This window comes from Symphalangus syndactylus, chromosome X (assembly GCF_028878055.3).
Source record: "Symphalangus syndactylus isolate Jambi chromosome X, NHGRI_mSymSyn1-v2.1_pri, whole genome shotgun sequence".
Taxonomy (NCBI): Eukaryota; Metazoa; Chordata; class Mammalia; order Primates; family Hylobatidae; genus Symphalangus; species Symphalangus syndactylus.
The window spans coordinates 17,005,576-17,022,617 of NC_072447.2; the positions used below are offsets into that span (position 1 = coordinate 17,005,576).

At 43.6% G+C, this 17,042-nt stretch overlaps 1 long non-coding RNA gene across 1 annotated transcript in view; it reads right to left on the reverse strand.

Annotated features, from left to right (window-relative positions):
* LOC129475140 (uncharacterized) overlaps positions 1 to 17,042 on the reverse strand; it is an 84,575-nt gene that overhangs the window by 26,682 nt on the left and 40,851 nt on the right. The window contains exon 3 of the long non-coding RNA XR_010119742.1: positions 2,697 to 2,784. This is a non-coding gene — a long non-coding RNA (uncharacterized lncRNA). The remainder of the gene's footprint in view (positions 1 to 2,696; positions 2,785 to 17,042) is intronic.

Below are 17,042 nucleotides of genomic sequence, written 5' to 3' on the forward strand. Positions count from 1 at the left end.
TGTCAGCCTTTGTTTCTGCTTCACTTTAAAAGGCATTTTCACTGGTATATTATTCCAGACAGACAGATTGTTTATTGATTGTTGGTTTATCTTTCAGCACTTAAAACAGATCACTCTCTGAATTCTGATTTGCATGACTTCTCGACAAGAAGACTGTTGGCATTTGTATTTTTTTTTTTTTTTTTTTTTTTGAGACAGAGCCTCACTCTGTTGCCCAGGCTGGAGTGCAGTGATGCAATCTCGGCTGACTGCAACCTCTGCCTACCAGGTTCAAGCAATTCCCCACCTCAGCCTCTCGAGTAGCTGGGACTACAGGTGTCACCATCATGCCCGGTAATTTTTGTATTTTTAGTAGAGACAGGGTTTCACCGTATTGGCCAGGCTGGTCTCGAACTCCGGACCTCAGGTGATCCGCCCACCTCCGCCTCCCAAAGTGCTGGGATTACAGGCGTGAGCCACTGTGCCTGGCCTGGAATTCGTATTCTTGTTCCTCTGTATGTAATGTGGATTTCCTTGTTTGTATTACAGGCGTGAGCCACCGCAGCTGGCCTGCAATGTTTGATTTCCCCCATGCCTGCTTTTAAGAGTTCCCTTTGCTTGAAGATAATATGCCTAGTATCATTTTCCACACCCTCAAGAAGACTCTGCAAAGAGTATGTGTGCATTGGCCAGGCGCGGTGGCTCACGCCTGTAATCCCAGCACTTTGGGAGGCCGAGGTGGGTGGATCACCTGAGGTCAGGAGTTTGAGACCAGCCAGGCCAATACAGTGAAAACCTGTCTCTACTAAAAATACAAAAAAATTAGCCAGGTGTGGTAGTGGGCGCCTGTAGTCCCAGCTACTTGGGAGGCTGAAGCGGGAGAATCGTTTGAACCTGGGAGGCAGAGGTTGCAGTGAGCCCAGGTCTTGCCACTGCACTGCAGCCTGGGTGACAGAGCATGACTCCATCTCAAAAAAAAAAAAAAAAAAAAAGTATGCAGGCATTTCCCACACGCCTGTGATATTCACATACTTGGAAGACAATGGAAGTGTCTCATCCCTGGGACTGAGCTGCCTGGAAGGAAGACACCCTCTCTTTCGGAGCCTCCAGGATCCCTAAATGACCTGTCTTAGCTCAACTTCCCTAGAAGCGATATCCCACGTGCACCTGCCTGATCTCCCGGGGAAACCTGGAGAAAGAACGGCCCCTCCTCCCCAGGCTGCCCCAGTTTGGGGAAGAAGGTTGAGTTATGGCTCTGTCCTATTAGTCACGGGCTGTCTGCTCTAAAGAGAAATCAGTTCACCATCCAGGCTTCTCTGCTGAAGCGGCATCCACCAGCCCAGGGAAATTCCGATCAGGAGGGGACAGCCGGGAGCCACTAGCAGCCAGGACTCACAGCAGCTGGGACTTGCTATGCGTCCATCATGAGGCCGGGGCACCAACACGACATCCTACTGAAGCCTTGTGTGTGAGGACGAGGCTCTGATTATTTTTTTTTTTATCTTGCCTAAATTCCTATCTAAGGGGTCTGGCGGGGGAGTCATGCCATACAAACCATAATACATTCTCATCAGTTGGGTTTTATTTAACCCTGTAGATCGTGACTTACTTTCCCATCTGACTCTGGCATGACAAGGAAGAAAATCAAAATATTTTACCCCCAAAACACATTTCTCTGTCATATCTTTTTTTTTTTTTTTTTAATACTTTAAGTTCTAGGGTACATGTGCACAACATGCAGGTTAGTTACATATTGTATACATGTGCCATGTTGGTGTGCTGCACCCATTAACTCGTCATTTACATTAGGTATATCTCCTAATGCTATCCCTCCCCACTCCCCCCACCCCACAACAGGCCCTGGTGTGTGATGTTCCCCTTCCTGTGTCCATGAGTTCTCACTGTTCAATTCCCACCTATGAGTGAGAACATGCGGTGTTTGGTTTTTCGTCCTTGCAATAGTTTGCTGAGAATGATGGTTTCCAGCTTCATCCATGTCCCTGCAAAGGACATGAACTCATCATTTTTTATGTCTGTATAGTATTCCATGGTGTCTGTGTGCTGCATTTTCTTAATCCAGTCTATCATTGTTGGACATTTGGGTTGGTTCCGAGTCTTTGCTATTGTGAATAGTGCCGCAATAAACATATGAAGGATATGAACAGACACTTCTCAAAACAAGACATTTATGCAGCCAAAAGACACATGAAAAAACGCTCATCATCACTGGCCATCAGAGAAATGCAAATCAAAACCACAACGAGATACCATCTCACACCAGTTAGAATGGCAATCATTAAACAGTCAGGAAACAACAGGTGCTGGAGAGGATGTGGAGAAATAGGAACACTTTTACACTGTTGGTGGGACTGTCAACTAGTTAAACCATTATGGAAGCCAGTGTGGCGATTCCTCAGGGATCTAGAACTAGAAATACCATTTGACACAGCCATCCCATTACTGGGTATGTACCCAAAGGATTATAAATCATGCTGCTATAAAGACACATGCACACGTGTCTCTGCCATATCTTGAAATGGCCCTGCAAAGCCGTCCCTTGCAGGAAAAATCCACATTCTATAGAGAATCCTCTTTCCCCTGCCTTTTTTTTTTTTTTCCTTCCTTCCTTTCCAGAACCAGCAGATAATCAACTAAGAGCCAGGCACCCTTTTAGGTCCAATAAGAAACATTTTACAGCCAGGCACAGTGTTTCATACCTGTAATCCCAGCACTTTAGAAGGCCGAGGTGGGTGGATCACTTGAGGTCAGGAGTTCAACACCAGCCAACATGGTGAAATCCCATCACTGTTAAAAAAAAAAAAAAAAAAATACAAAAATTAGCCAGACGTGGTGGTGGGTGCCTGTAGTCCTAGCAACTCAAGAAGCTGGGGCAGGAGAATCGCTCGAACCCAGGAGGCAGAGGTTGCAAAGAGCCGAGATCTTGCCACTGCACTCCAGCCTGGGAATCATAGTGAGACTCTGTCTTAAATAAACAAACACGCACACACACAAACGTAGTATTTTATAGTTTGGGAGATCAAAAGTGCAGTGGACTGAAATTGAGGTGTCAGCAGGGCTATGCTGCCCTCAAGACTCGAGGGGAGAACCTTGCCAACTCCATCTCTAGAAGCCACCTGTATCCAGTGGCTTATGGCCCCTTCCTCCATCAGCAAAGCCAGCCATGACCCGTCTGCTCTTTCTCACTCTGCAGTCCCTCATGTTCTGTCTCCCCTGCCTCCTCTTCCACTGATAATGATGCCTGTGATGACATTAGGCTCACCCCAGAGAATCAGGGTAATCTATTTTAAGATTGCCTACTTAGAAATCTTAATTCCATCTGCCACCTTCATTCGTCTTTGCCATGTCATGTACTTGCAGGTTCCAGGGATGAAGATGCAGACTGTTTTGAGAGGGTATGGGGGAGCACTATTCTGCACCCCACAATCAGTAACTTTATTCTCTTCTAATTTATGGAAAGGCATACAAGAATGTATTGATCTCTGCAATATATTCAAACCCTCTTCCATTTAAAAGTCCTCAAAAAATCACCTCTGGTGAAAAATAAATTAACTTCAGAAATATATCTTCTTTCATTAAATGCTCTGGAGCAATAGACTTCTAATATTCTGACTTAGAGATACTTTCTTCAGTGAGCCAGTCATATAGTAGCCAGATTTCAGCTACTGGTTACTTTGAAAATCATTAATTAATTGTAACTTTTATCTACCAGAGAGAGAAAGAGAGAGAGGCAGGCAGGGTAAGTGGATGGATGGATGGATGGACAGATAGGCACATACATACTTACATACATACAGAGATACATAGATATAGATATATAGATAGATACATAGGCAGGTAGGGTGAGTAGATGAATGGATAGATAGATTGATAAGATTGAATAGATAGAGATGGAGAGATCGACAGAGCGAGTGGATAGATAAATGGATGGATGGATGGATGGACAGACGTATGGATGGTTGACTGGATGGATAGGATGGATAGATAGATACATACATACATACATACATACATAGATACATCGATAGATCGCAGGGTGAGTAGATGGATAAATGGATGGTTGGATGGACGGATAGATAGTCAAGGTAGGTAGATGGGTAGATAGATGGATGAGATTGCATAGACAGACAAGGTGGGTAGGTGAATAAATGGATGGATGGATGGATACATGAATGGATGGATCGATGGATGGATGGAAAGATGGATGAATAGATGGATGGGATAGATAGATGATGATGACAGATAGATAGATATCTCATCTACCATATACAGTCATTACAGACATGTCATGGGTCACTTAAAACATGGATAGATTCTACAAAATGCATGATGACATGATTTCATTCTTGTATGCACATCAGAGAGTGCACTTACACGAGCCTAGATAGTACAGCCTACTCTACACCTAGGCTACACAATATGGCCTATTGCTCCTAGGTTACAAACCTGGGCAGCATGCGACTGTATTGAATACTGTAGGCAATTTTAACACAACAATAAGTAATTATGTATCTAAACATACCTAGACATAGAACAGGGTACAGGAAAACTACAATATTGTAATGTTATGGGACTATCATTGTATATGTGGTCCAGCATGGACTGAAATGTTATTATGTGGTGCATGACTATGTATGTGTGCAGATGGATGGATGGATAGATGGATGAGTACATAGATACATAGAAACATAGATAGACATGTCATCTATCACCTATCTATAGCTGTCTATGTATGTATGTATGCATGTATATATCTATCATCATCCATGTATCCATCTATCATCTATTCATCTATGTATCTATCATCCATCTATAAGTCCATCTATCTATGCATGTATGTATTATCTATTCATCCATCTATTATCTAGCTATCATCTACCCACCAATATCTATCATCTATCTATCATCATCTATATATCCATCTATCATCTATCTATGTATGTATCTATCATCCTATAAGTCCATCTATCTATCTATCTATTCATCCATCTATTGTCTACCTATCATCTACCCACCCATATCTATCTATCATCATCTATGTATCCATCTATCATCTATCCATTCATCTATGTATGTATCTATCATCCATCTATAAGTCCATCTATGTATGTATTTATCTATTCATCCATCTATTATCTACCTATCATCTACCCACCCATATCTATCATCTGTCTACCTATCATCATCTATCCATCTATTCATCTATGTATGTATCTATCATCCATCTATAAGTCCATCTATGTATTTATCTATTCATCCATCTATTATCTACCTATCATCTACCCACCAATATCTGTCATCTATCTATCATCATCTATGTATCCATCATCTATCTATTCATCTATGTATGTATCTATCATCCTATAAGTCCATCTATCTATGTATCTATCTATTCATCCATCTATTATCTACCTATCATCTACCCACCCATATCTATATACCTATCATCATCTATGTATCCATCTATAATCTATCTATTCATCTATGTATGTATCATCCATCTATAAGTCCATCTATGTATATATCTATCTGTTCATCCATCTATTAGCTACCTATCATCTATCCACCCATATCTATTTATCTATCTATATATCTACCAACCTACCTATCTACCTATCATCATCTATCCATCTATCATCTATTCATCTATGTATCTATCATCCTATAAGTCCATCTATCTATGTATCTAGTCATCCATCTATTATCTACCTATCATCTACCCACCCATATCTATCATCATCTATGTATCCATCTATCATCTATCCATCTTTGTATCTATCATCCATCTATACATCCATGTATATATCTATCTATTCATCCATCTATTATCTACCTATCATCTACCCACCCATATCTATCATCTATCTATCTATCAATCTACCTACCATCTGTCTATACACACACACATAGACATACATGGAGAGAGAGAGATGGACAGAGAGACACCATCTAACAAATCTACCACATACTCCATCCACTATATGGGTTTGTATATGTGTGCATATATACATAAATAAAATAGATGAAGGTTATTGTTAATTAATGATTGCCCAAGTCAACCAGTAGCTAACATCTGGCTGCCATATAACCAATTTACTGAAGAAACTATCTGTACAAATGTTAGAACTCTATAGCCCCATTGCAGAGAAGTCAATAAAAGACTCACAGTCCCTGGAAACCAGGGATCTTTTGACTGTCCCCATAGTTCTGCATTTTCCAGAATGTCATGGAGTTGGAATGCTACAGTAGGTGGCCTTTTCAGATTGACTTCTTTCACTGAACAATATGCACTCACAGTTCCTGCATGCTTATTCATGGCTTGATAGCTCATTTCACGTTAGTTCTCGAAATTATTCCATTGTCTGGAGGCAGGTTTTACTTATTTACTTATTTTTTTTAATTATTATTATTTTTTGAGATGCAGTCTTGCTCTCTCCCCAGGCTGGAGTGCAGTGGCGCGATCTCGGCTCACTCCGACCTCCGCCTCCCGGATTCAAGCGATTCTCCTGCCTCAGCACCGCCCACCCCCACCCAGTAGCTGGGATTACAGGCTCATGCTACCACGCCTGGCTAGTTTCTGTATTTTTAGTGCAGACGGGGTTTCACCGTGTTAACCAGGCTGGTTTCGATCTCCTGACCTCATGATCCGCCCACCTCGGCCTCCCAAACTGCTGGGATTACAGGCGTGAGCCACCACGCCCGGCCTATTTATTATTTATTTTAAGGACACATTCGCAGGTTTCATCACAATGAATGGTGAGAGTCAAATTTTTTAAACTTAAGCATTTTGAAGAAAGAACGGCCATTTGACCCAGCCATCCCATGACTGGGTCTATAACCAGAGGAATATAATCACTCTATTATAAAGACATGTACGAGGCCGGGCCCAGTTTTGGAAGGCCGAGCCAGACAGATCATGAGGTCAGGAGATAAAGACCATCTGGACAACATGGTAAAACCCTGTTTCTATTAAAAATACAAAAATTAGCCAGGCGTGGTGGTGGGTGCCTGTAATCCCAGCTACTCAGGAGGCAGAGGCAGAAGAATTGCTTGAACCCAGGAGGCAGAGGTTACAGTGAGCTGAGATCATGCCACTGCACTCCAGCCTGGTGACAGAGCGAGACACTGTCTAAAAAAAAAAAAAAAAAAAAAAGGCACGTGCATGCATAGGTTCACTGCAGCACTATTCACAATAGCAAAGACATGGAATACACCTAAATGCCCATCAATGAGAGAATGGATAAAGAAAATGTGGCACATATACACCTTGGAATACTATGCAGCCATAAAAAAGGATGAGATCATGTCCTTTGCAGGAACATGGATGAAGCTGGAAACCATCATTCTCAGCAAACTATTGCCAGGACAAAAAAACCAAATACTGTATGTTCTCACTCATAGGTGGGAATTGAACAATGAGAACACTTGGACACAGGATGGGGAACATCACACACCAGGGCCTGTCGTGGGGTGGGAGGAGGGGGGACGGATAGCATTAGGAGAAATACTTAATGTAAATGACAAGTTAATGGGTACAGCACACCAACATGGCACATTATACATATGTAACAAACCTGCATGTTGTGCACGTGTGCCCTAGAACTTAACGTATAATCACGAAAAAATAAAATAACATTAAAAAAAAAACGTAGCACATAGACACCATGGAATACTATGCAGCCATAAAAAAGGATGAGTTCATGTCCTTCGCAGGAACATGGTTGGAGCTGGAGGTCATTATCCTCAGCAAACTAATAATGTAAGAGCAGAAAACCAAATACTACATGTTCTTACTTATAAGTGGGAGGTAAGTGATGAGAAGTTCTTCACACACAGAATGAAAGTAGGGTCTACTTGAAGGTGGAGGGTGGGAGAAGGGAGATGAGCAGAAGAGATAACTATTGGGTACTGGTGGCTAATACCTGGGTGATGAAATAATCTGTACAACAAACCCCCATGATAAAGTTTCACATGGTCCTTTGTACCTCAAATAAAAATTTAAAAAGAGAAAAACTTTTAAATAAATGTAAATTTTGACTTTCAAAAAACAAAGTAAATAAAAATAAGCATGGGTTCTCTGACATATAAGCTTCAGTTGAACCACAAAATCATTTTAATGAAGGCACTGTTGATATTTTACTTCAGAATCCTCATGCTTTTTGCAGGCTAAAGCAACATAAGACTTCACTTTGTAATAGGCACAATTTGCGGTTGATGACACTTTATTGCCTCTCAGTGGTTTAGAAACATAAATCCCTTAGGGAAAAAAGAATGGCTGCAGTATGATTAAAAAAGAGAGGGAGAGGGAGTATGAAATGTTTAACGACCTCAGCAGCGTTGACAATCCTTGTACATTCTCACACAAAGCAGACGGTGTGAGTTCCAGACACAGGCCTTTAGACTCAGACCAGAAATCACACTCTCAGCTCTCCTTGGTCTCAGGTCTTCAGATTCAAACTGGAACTCACACCCTCAGCTCTCCTGGGTCTCAGGCCTTCAGATTCACACTGGAAGTCACACCCTCAGCTCTCCTGGGTCTCAGGCCTTCAGATTCACACTGGAAGTCACACCCTCAGCTCTCCTGGGTCTCAGGCCTTCAGATTCAAACTGGAACTCACACCCTCGGCTCTCCTGGGTCTCAGATCTTCAGATTCACACTGGAACTCACACCCTCAGCTCTCCTAGGTCTCAGGCCTTCAGTCCGGATCTTATACTACATACACCAGGCATAGACACACACATAGACACACACAACTAAAGCGAGAAATATAGTGCTGGCTCAATTGTGGCATGCAATGGAGACGGCTATGTTTTTCTTTCCCGATTGATGACTTTTCTCAGTCATCCTCCTGGACTTATGGGTGTCTTTTTCTCTTAGGAGGAAAGAGCATTTTGCCAGCATTATTCCAGAGAATGTCTGCCACGTTCCAGCCACCCACATGGTATCCATTACTGTACACTCTTTGCAAAGGAAAACCCTAAAGAGTAAACCATATAATCGACCGACCTGCATTAAACACATAGTTGCCCCTAACCCAACCTCAATTGCATAGACACCCTGGCCAAGGAAAGACAGCCACTGGCTGGGTGCAGGGGCTCATGCCTGTCATCCCAGCACTTTGGGAGGCCAAGGCAGGTGGATCACCCGAGGTCAGGAGTTTGAGACCAGCCTGACCAACATGGTGAAACTGCATCTCTACTAAAAATATACAAAAAAAAAATTAGCCAGCTGTGGTGGCGGACGCCTGTAATCCCAGCTACTCAAGAGGCTGAGGCAGGAAAATCACTTGAACCTAGGAGGCAGAGGTTGCAGTGAGCTGAGATTGCACCACTGCAGTCCAGCCTGGGCAACACATCAAGACAAGAGGAAGGAAGGAATGAAGGAGGGAGGGAGGGAAAGAAGGAAGGAAGGGAAAGAAGGAAGTAAAGAAGGAAGGAAGGGAGGAAGGGAGGGAGGGAGGGAGGGAAAGAAGGACTCTACAAGGGAATGAACACTTGCAATGCGTGATTCCAGGTGAACAGGAATGAAAGCAACTCTAGTCTCTCCTAACTTTTGGGACCAAGATGCCCCACCAAGGAGGCTGCTTTGGGGTCCAGTGATGTCCTGCTGCAGAGGGGATGCCTGTGACATTTTTCAGCAATGCAACCTAACAGCCCACTTGCTTGTTCTTTGTCCTTCAGAGGCTACTGAGGCAAGAATGACATCAGGATGGCCAAGCCCCACCTCCTCCTGGACCCCTCCTGGTACCCTGCATGGCCGTGAGAAGGACCATTCTCTGATTGTAGACCAAAGTCCAAGCAGGCAAAGGGGAGGAAGATACTGGTGTTTTAAAAATCCCCTGCCCAACTTAGGAGACGCCCAGCTGGAATGCAGTCTCCTGATAGCTTCTGAGATACCTCCTCTTGCTCCACTCTCATCTCTGAAACCCAAGGCCACCAGAGTGAAGCAGGAAATAATTAGGGAACAGACTTGATTCATCTTTCAATAAGAATTAATGATTTCATTATTCTTTCTACCTTGGCCCAGAAATAAACACAAATTCACACAATCACATGCAAATGTACCAGGCTTGATAAACTCAGAAGTCTGACGACATTGAAATTACAGCTGAGAACAATAATCTCAATATGGACAAATGGATTTTAAAAGCACTGAAAAAGCTCTCCCATTGAGCTGAAAGATCAGGCCTTCAGACTCAGACTGGAACTCACACCCTCAGCCCTCTTGGGTCTCAAGTCTTCAGACTCAGACTGGAGCTGACACCCTCAGCTCTCCTGGGTCCGGGCCTTCAGACTCAGACAGGAGCTCACACCACTGGCTCTCCTGGGTCTCAGGCCTTCAGACTCACACTAGAAGTCACAACCTCATCTCTCCTGGGTCTCAGGCCTTCAGACTCAGACTGGAACTCACACCCCCAGCTCTCCTCGGTCTCAAGTCTTCAGACTCAGACTGGAGCTGACACCCTCAGCTCTCCTGGGTCTCGGGCCTTCAGACTCAGCCTGGAGCTCACACCCTCAGCTAAGGAAAATGCCTGCTCTTGAGTTATATGTTCCTTAGCCTTAACTACAACCTGGACAAGATGTTCAGCTTATGGCCATGAACAGAAAATCCCACATTAAAAGGAAAACCATGCAGTAACTATTCAACCTGCTCATGGCCACATCAGTAAGAATATGATACATATATATATATATATATATATATATACACACACACATATACACAGACATATATATATACACAGACATATATATATATATATATATATATATTTTTTTTTTTTTTTGAGACAGAGTCTTGCTGTGTTGCCCAGGCTAGAGTGCAGTGGCACAATCTTGGCTCACTGCAAGCTCTGCCTTCCAGGTTCAAGCCATTCTCTTGCCTCATCCTCCCAAGTAGCTGGGATTACAGGCATCCGCCACCACACCTGGCTAATTTTTGGTATTTTTAGTAGAGAGGGGGTTTCACCGTGTTAGCCAACATGGTCTCGATCTCCTGACCTCGTCGTCCACCCGCCTCAGCCTCCCAAAGTGCTGGGATTACAGGAGTAAGCCACCACGACTGGCTAAGATATATTTTAAGGACTAATAATGATCATTTATTTGTACAGTTTGACCTCCTGTATATCAATCAATCAATCAATGTAGAAAAGGTCTCAATTGATGAATGCTAGAGGCTCAAAAATACACGCCATTGACATTCTTCATGATCTTTCCAAGTTCTGCTTATTTTGAAAATTATTTAAGGAGAAATACAGAAACAATATACACAATTGATTTAACAACTCGACAGAGAACAGTTAAAGAAAAATCATCTTTTGGCTGGGCACGGTGGCTCATGCTCCTAATCCCAGCACTTTGGGAGGCTGAGGCGGGCGGATCGTGAGGTCAGGAGATTGAGACCATCCTGGCTAACACGGTGAAACCCTCTCTCTACTAAAAATACGAAAAATTAGCCAGATGTGGTGGTGGGCGCCTCTAATCCCAGCTACTCGGGAGGCTGAGGCAGGAGAATGGTGTGAACCTAGGAGGTGGAGGTTGCAGTGAGCTGAGATCACGCCACTGCACTCCAGCCTGGGCGTCAGAGTGAGACTCCATCTCAAAAAAAAAAAAAAAGAGAAAAAGAAAAATCATCTTTTGAATAAACATTTATTTCTCATCAACCTTTGAATGCTTCTCTGAATATGAAACACATTAGGGGCTTGATTTATTCTCTTTCTCCCTGGGTCAAGGATTTGACATTTCTGTGCTGTTTACAACAGAAAATTTACAACTTTCACTTAAAGAGCCAAGAGGCCAAAGTGCAGACACAAACATCGGTCAGACTCATAAGGATCATGGTGAGTACTGATGTTATTCTGAACCAAACGTGTTCGGAATTCTGACACGGCCGCTACCTTACCTCTAGCACTGAACCAGGACCGAGAGGAGAAAGTCAAGTCACAAGGTAACAACATTGGCTGCCACGCTTGAAGAAAATCTCTGGCAAACGATGTAATTATATCCCAGAGAACAGGAGATGCAAGAGGAGATTTTAGATTTGATGACACAAGCGACTTCCCCAGGAAGGAAGCACTCCCACGTCTGGGGCATCTTGAAGAAAAGTCAAGGAGATGGTGAGCATTTATTGGTGGTTGAGCATTTATTGCTTCCGCATATAGTCATCACGCACCTTCTTTGAGCCCGATTCTGTTCTAGGAGGTGAACGGAGCAGTGGTTGAGAACAGCCTGATGCCTTGAAACCTTACAAAACTTGGCTTTTCCTCTTTTATTGACACCCATCTGTTAGGGAGCACATGGTTGAGTAACACTCTTTCTAGAAGCTTTGAGGTCAGATGTAGGATATGGGTGCTGAGATCCCAGGCATCATTTCATGCTATCCCTGAAATTCACATTCCAACTGGATTCCTTTGAAGCCCAGTGCAGAGGGTGGAGCAAAAAGAAAGGGAGGAGAAAAGGGAGAGGAGAGAAATTGATAGAGAATAGATAGAGACCTAGATATGTAGATAGAGACCTAGATATGTAGATAGAGACATAGATAGGTAGATAGAGACATAGGTAGGTAGGTAGGTAGATAAATAGGGTAGACACAGACAGATGATGGAAAGAGATGATAGAGATGATAGAGATGATAGATTGCTACATAACTGATCAATAGACAGATGATAGAATGATAGGTACATAAGATAGATGATAGGTAAATGGCAAGATAAGTAGAAAGAATACATGAACAGATGATAGATGAATATGGATAGATGATAAGTGATGGTAGATAGATAGATCTATAAATAGATGGGTGGGTGGATGGATAGATGAGGTAAATGATAGATAATATATTAATAGATAATGATAGGTGATAGGTAGATAGATACATAAATACATAGAGATACACAGATGATAGATGGATAGATGATGGGTAGGTAGGTAGGTAGATAGAAGAGGTAAATGATAGATGACATATGAATAGACAATGATACGTGACAGGTAGACAAATAGGTAGAGATACACAGATGATGGATAGATGATAGATTAGATAGGTAGATAAATAGGTAGACAGAGATACACAGATGATGGATAGATGATAGATTAGATAGATAATGGATAGGTAGATATAAATGAAGATAATTATGAAGATCTATATAAATAGATGATAAATATTCCTGAATTACAACATCTTACAAAGCAATCACAGCTTTTGCTAAGAAGAAAATGGCTGACTTGGACACTACACACAAATCCCCAAAGAAGGGAATTATAGAAAATAAATGAAGTGAGCTTGAAATTCATGTAAGATGCAGAGAACTTCTGATAGATGACTCTGTGATTCAGTTAAAGATCTTTGGGGCACCCGGCTCTTGGAAGAGTTCAAAGTACAAGGCAAACTCCACATGGTTAAGTATATAAACTTTTTTTTTTTTTTTTTTTTTTTTGAGATGGAGTCTTGCTCTGTCACCAGGCTGGAGTGCAGTGGCGCAATCTCAGCTCACTGCAACTCCACCTCCCAGGTTCAAGCGATTCTCCTGCCTCAGCCTCAAGTAGCCGGGACTACAGGCATGCGCCACCACGCCCGACTAATTTTTGTATTTTTTTTTATTTTAGTAGAGACAGGGTTTCACCATGTTGGTCAGGAGGGTCTCGATCTCCTGACCTCGTGATCTGCCCGCCTCAACCACCCCAAGTGCTGGGATAAGTTCTGGAATACATGTACAGAACGTGCAGGTTTGTTACATAGGTATACGTGTGCCATGATGGTGTGCTGCACCTGTCAACCCATCATCTAGATTGTAAGTCCCAGATACATTAGGTATTTGTTCTAATGCTCTCCCTCCCTTGCCCCCAAGCCCCAACAGGCCCTGGTGTGTGATGTTCCCCTCCCTGTATCCATGTGTTCTCATTGTTCAACTCCCACTTATGAGTGAGAACGTGCGGTGTTTGGTTTTCTGTTCCTGTGTTAGTTTGCCAAGAATGATGGTTTCCAGTTTCATCCATGTCCCTGCAAAGGACATGAACTCATCCTTTTTTTTTTGGAGACGGAGTTTTGCTCTTGTTGCCCAGGCTGGAGTGCAATGGTGAGACCTCCACTCACTGCAATCTCTGCCTCCCGGATTCAAGCGATTCTCCTGCCTCAGCCTCCTGAGTAGCTTGGATTACTGGTGCCCCCCACCACATCCAGCTAATTTTTTTTTTTTGTATTTTTAGTAGAGACAGGGTTTCATCATGTTGGCCAGGCTGGTCTTGAACTCCTGACCTAAGGTGATCCGCCTGCCTCGGTCTCCCAAAGCGCTGGGATCACAAGTGTGAGCCACTGCACCCGGCTGATCCCGTTCTTTTTCATGGCTGCGTAGTATTCCATGGTGTCTATGTGCCACATTTTCTTTATAGACACATGTACACGTATGTTTATTGCAGCACTGTTTACAATAGCAAAGACTTGGAACCAACCCAATGCCCATCAATAATAGACTGGATAAAGTATATAAGCTTTATGCTGTTGTTGTTGTTTTGAGATGGAGTCTCCCTCTGTTGCCCAGGCTGGAGTGTAATGGCACGATCTTGGCTCACCACAACTTCTGCCTCCCAGGTTGAAGCGATTCTCCTGCCTCAGCCTCTCGAGTAGCTGGGGTTACAGGCATGGGCCACTATGCCCAGCTAATTTTGTATTTTCAATAGAGATGGGGTTTCTCCATGTTGGTCAGGCTGGTCTCGAACTCCCACCCTCAGATGATCTGCTTGCCTTGGCCTCCCAAAGTGCTGAGATTAAATATATAAACTTTTTTTTTTTTTCCTTTTTTCTTTGAGATGGAGTCTCACTCTGTCACCCAGGCTGGAGTGCAGTGGCACAATCTCGGCTCACTGCAACCTCTGCTTCCCAGGTTCAAGCGATTCTCCTGCCTCAGCCTCCCGAGTAGCTGGGACTACAGGCACGTGCTGCCACGCCTGGCTAATTTTTGTATTTTTAGTAGAGATGGGGTTTCACCATGTTGGCCAGGATGGTCTTGATCACCTGACCTCGTAATCTGCCCACCTCGGCCTCCCAAAGTGCTGGGATTACAGGTGTGAGCTACTGCGCCCGGCCAAGTATATAAACTTTTGATGAACCTTTTTGGTGGTGAAGAAACAGCCACACCCAGTTCCCATCTCTATTGTCTTTCCCCGATGCCCTGATACAGGTGGAAAAGGCTGGATCCTCCCAGCCACCCCATCAGCGAGGGCTGATGCGGAAGACACAGCTCTGAAGACAAGATACAGGATGAAGTATGCAGGGTGTGGGGAGGTTGGTGAACACATGTCTCCCTGACAAGAGAGTCCCCCAAGGAGATGGCTCTTTCTGCAACAACGATGGGAGCGCCGAAAAATTACAGAGCTGCCGTCCAGCTCCTAAACCCTAAACGGAGGTGCTCACCCGGCCCTGAATCTGTCCCCTGTATCCTTCACAAGTGAACAATCTCCAGGTCTTTGCTGCCAAAGGCACCACTGAAGTTGAAGATTCAGATTCCTCCTCCTCCTCTGCAGATGGAATAATTCCAATATGTAGGACATGAGCCGTGACAAAACGCAGCAAAACTCCCAGTCGAAAAAACATTGCCCCGTGCCTTGGAATTGTCTTAATGTTTCATCAGCATTTGCTTCTCCTAGTTTGAGAGATGGGAGGCATGAATCTTGATATATTCATCACCAGCGTTCCATTACTACGACCATATATAAAAAAGAGAATTCTACCAGCCTCGGCCACAAAGCAAGACCCCATCTCTACTAAAAGTCAAAAAATAAAATAACTAGCAGGACTTGTAGACATGTGCCTGTAGTCTCAGCTACTCAGGAGGCTGAAGCAGGAGGATTGCTTGAGCCTGGGAGGTAGAGGCTGCAGTGAGCTATGATTGTGACACTGCACTCCAGCCTGGGCAAGAGAGGGAGACCCTGTCTCAAAAAACAAACCAACAAACAATAACAACAACAACAAAACCAGCAGCCAGAGACATTATGCAAACGATGGGGTTGGCTGAGTTTCAATAAAACTTTATTTACCAAAAAACAAGTGGTGGGCCGTATGTAATAGCACATCACACACAGGCTGTAATGTGAAAAAAGAGAGAACTCTGATCCATTCCCTCTGCAGCAATTGGCCCCCAGTGGTCAAGGCTTCATTAATACCTGCAAACTTTCCTAATTCTTCTTCCTATTTCCAATTTAAGTCCAACGACAGGAAGTCAAATATGCCCCCTAACCCCTCACCCAGGACACCACTATGCTTCCAGGGAGCTGCCTCCAGTTCCCCTGGAGGACAAAGCCTTTCTTCAGGACACACATGAGCCCTCCCTTTTCCACGATAAAGCTGTTCCCCTCCTCTGTCTTTGAGTTTTGTGATGGTGGTGGACCCCTGCTAGAGCAAGCTCTGAATAAGTAGCCTTTGCTTGTTCTCTTTTGTGGGGGTCTTCATCTCATTTCCACATTCTGGTAAGGAAATAAGAAACTCAATACTCCTTGAACAGAAATATGGCCAGGCGCAGTGGCTGACACTTGTAATCCCAGCACTTTGGGAGGCCAAGGTGGGTGGATCACTTGAGGTCAGGAGATCGAGACCAGCCTGGCCAACATGGTGAAACCTCATCTCTACTAAAAATACAAAAATTAGCCGGGCGTAGTGGTGGGCACCTGTATTCCCAGCTACTTGGGAGGCTGAGGCAAGAGAATCCCTTGAACCCAGGAGGTGGAGGTTGCAGTGAGCTGAGACCATGCCACTGCATTCTAGCCTGGGTGACACAGTGAGACTCTGTCTGAAAAGAAAAAGAAAAAGAGAGAGAGAGATGAAAGAAAGACAGAAAGAAAGAGAGAGAGAGACAGAAAGAAAGAAAAGAAAAGGACTGATGTGTTATGTATGTATTTATAATCCAACCACATCTGCCGATTCATCTTCCTGCCCCTTCTACACTCTGAATAAATATCAAAAATCTTTTACTGTGAATTTTAAAGTTACTGATGAAGAGGTTTAAGAAGAAATAGGGCTGGGTACAGTGGTTCACACCATAATCCCATCACTTTGGGAG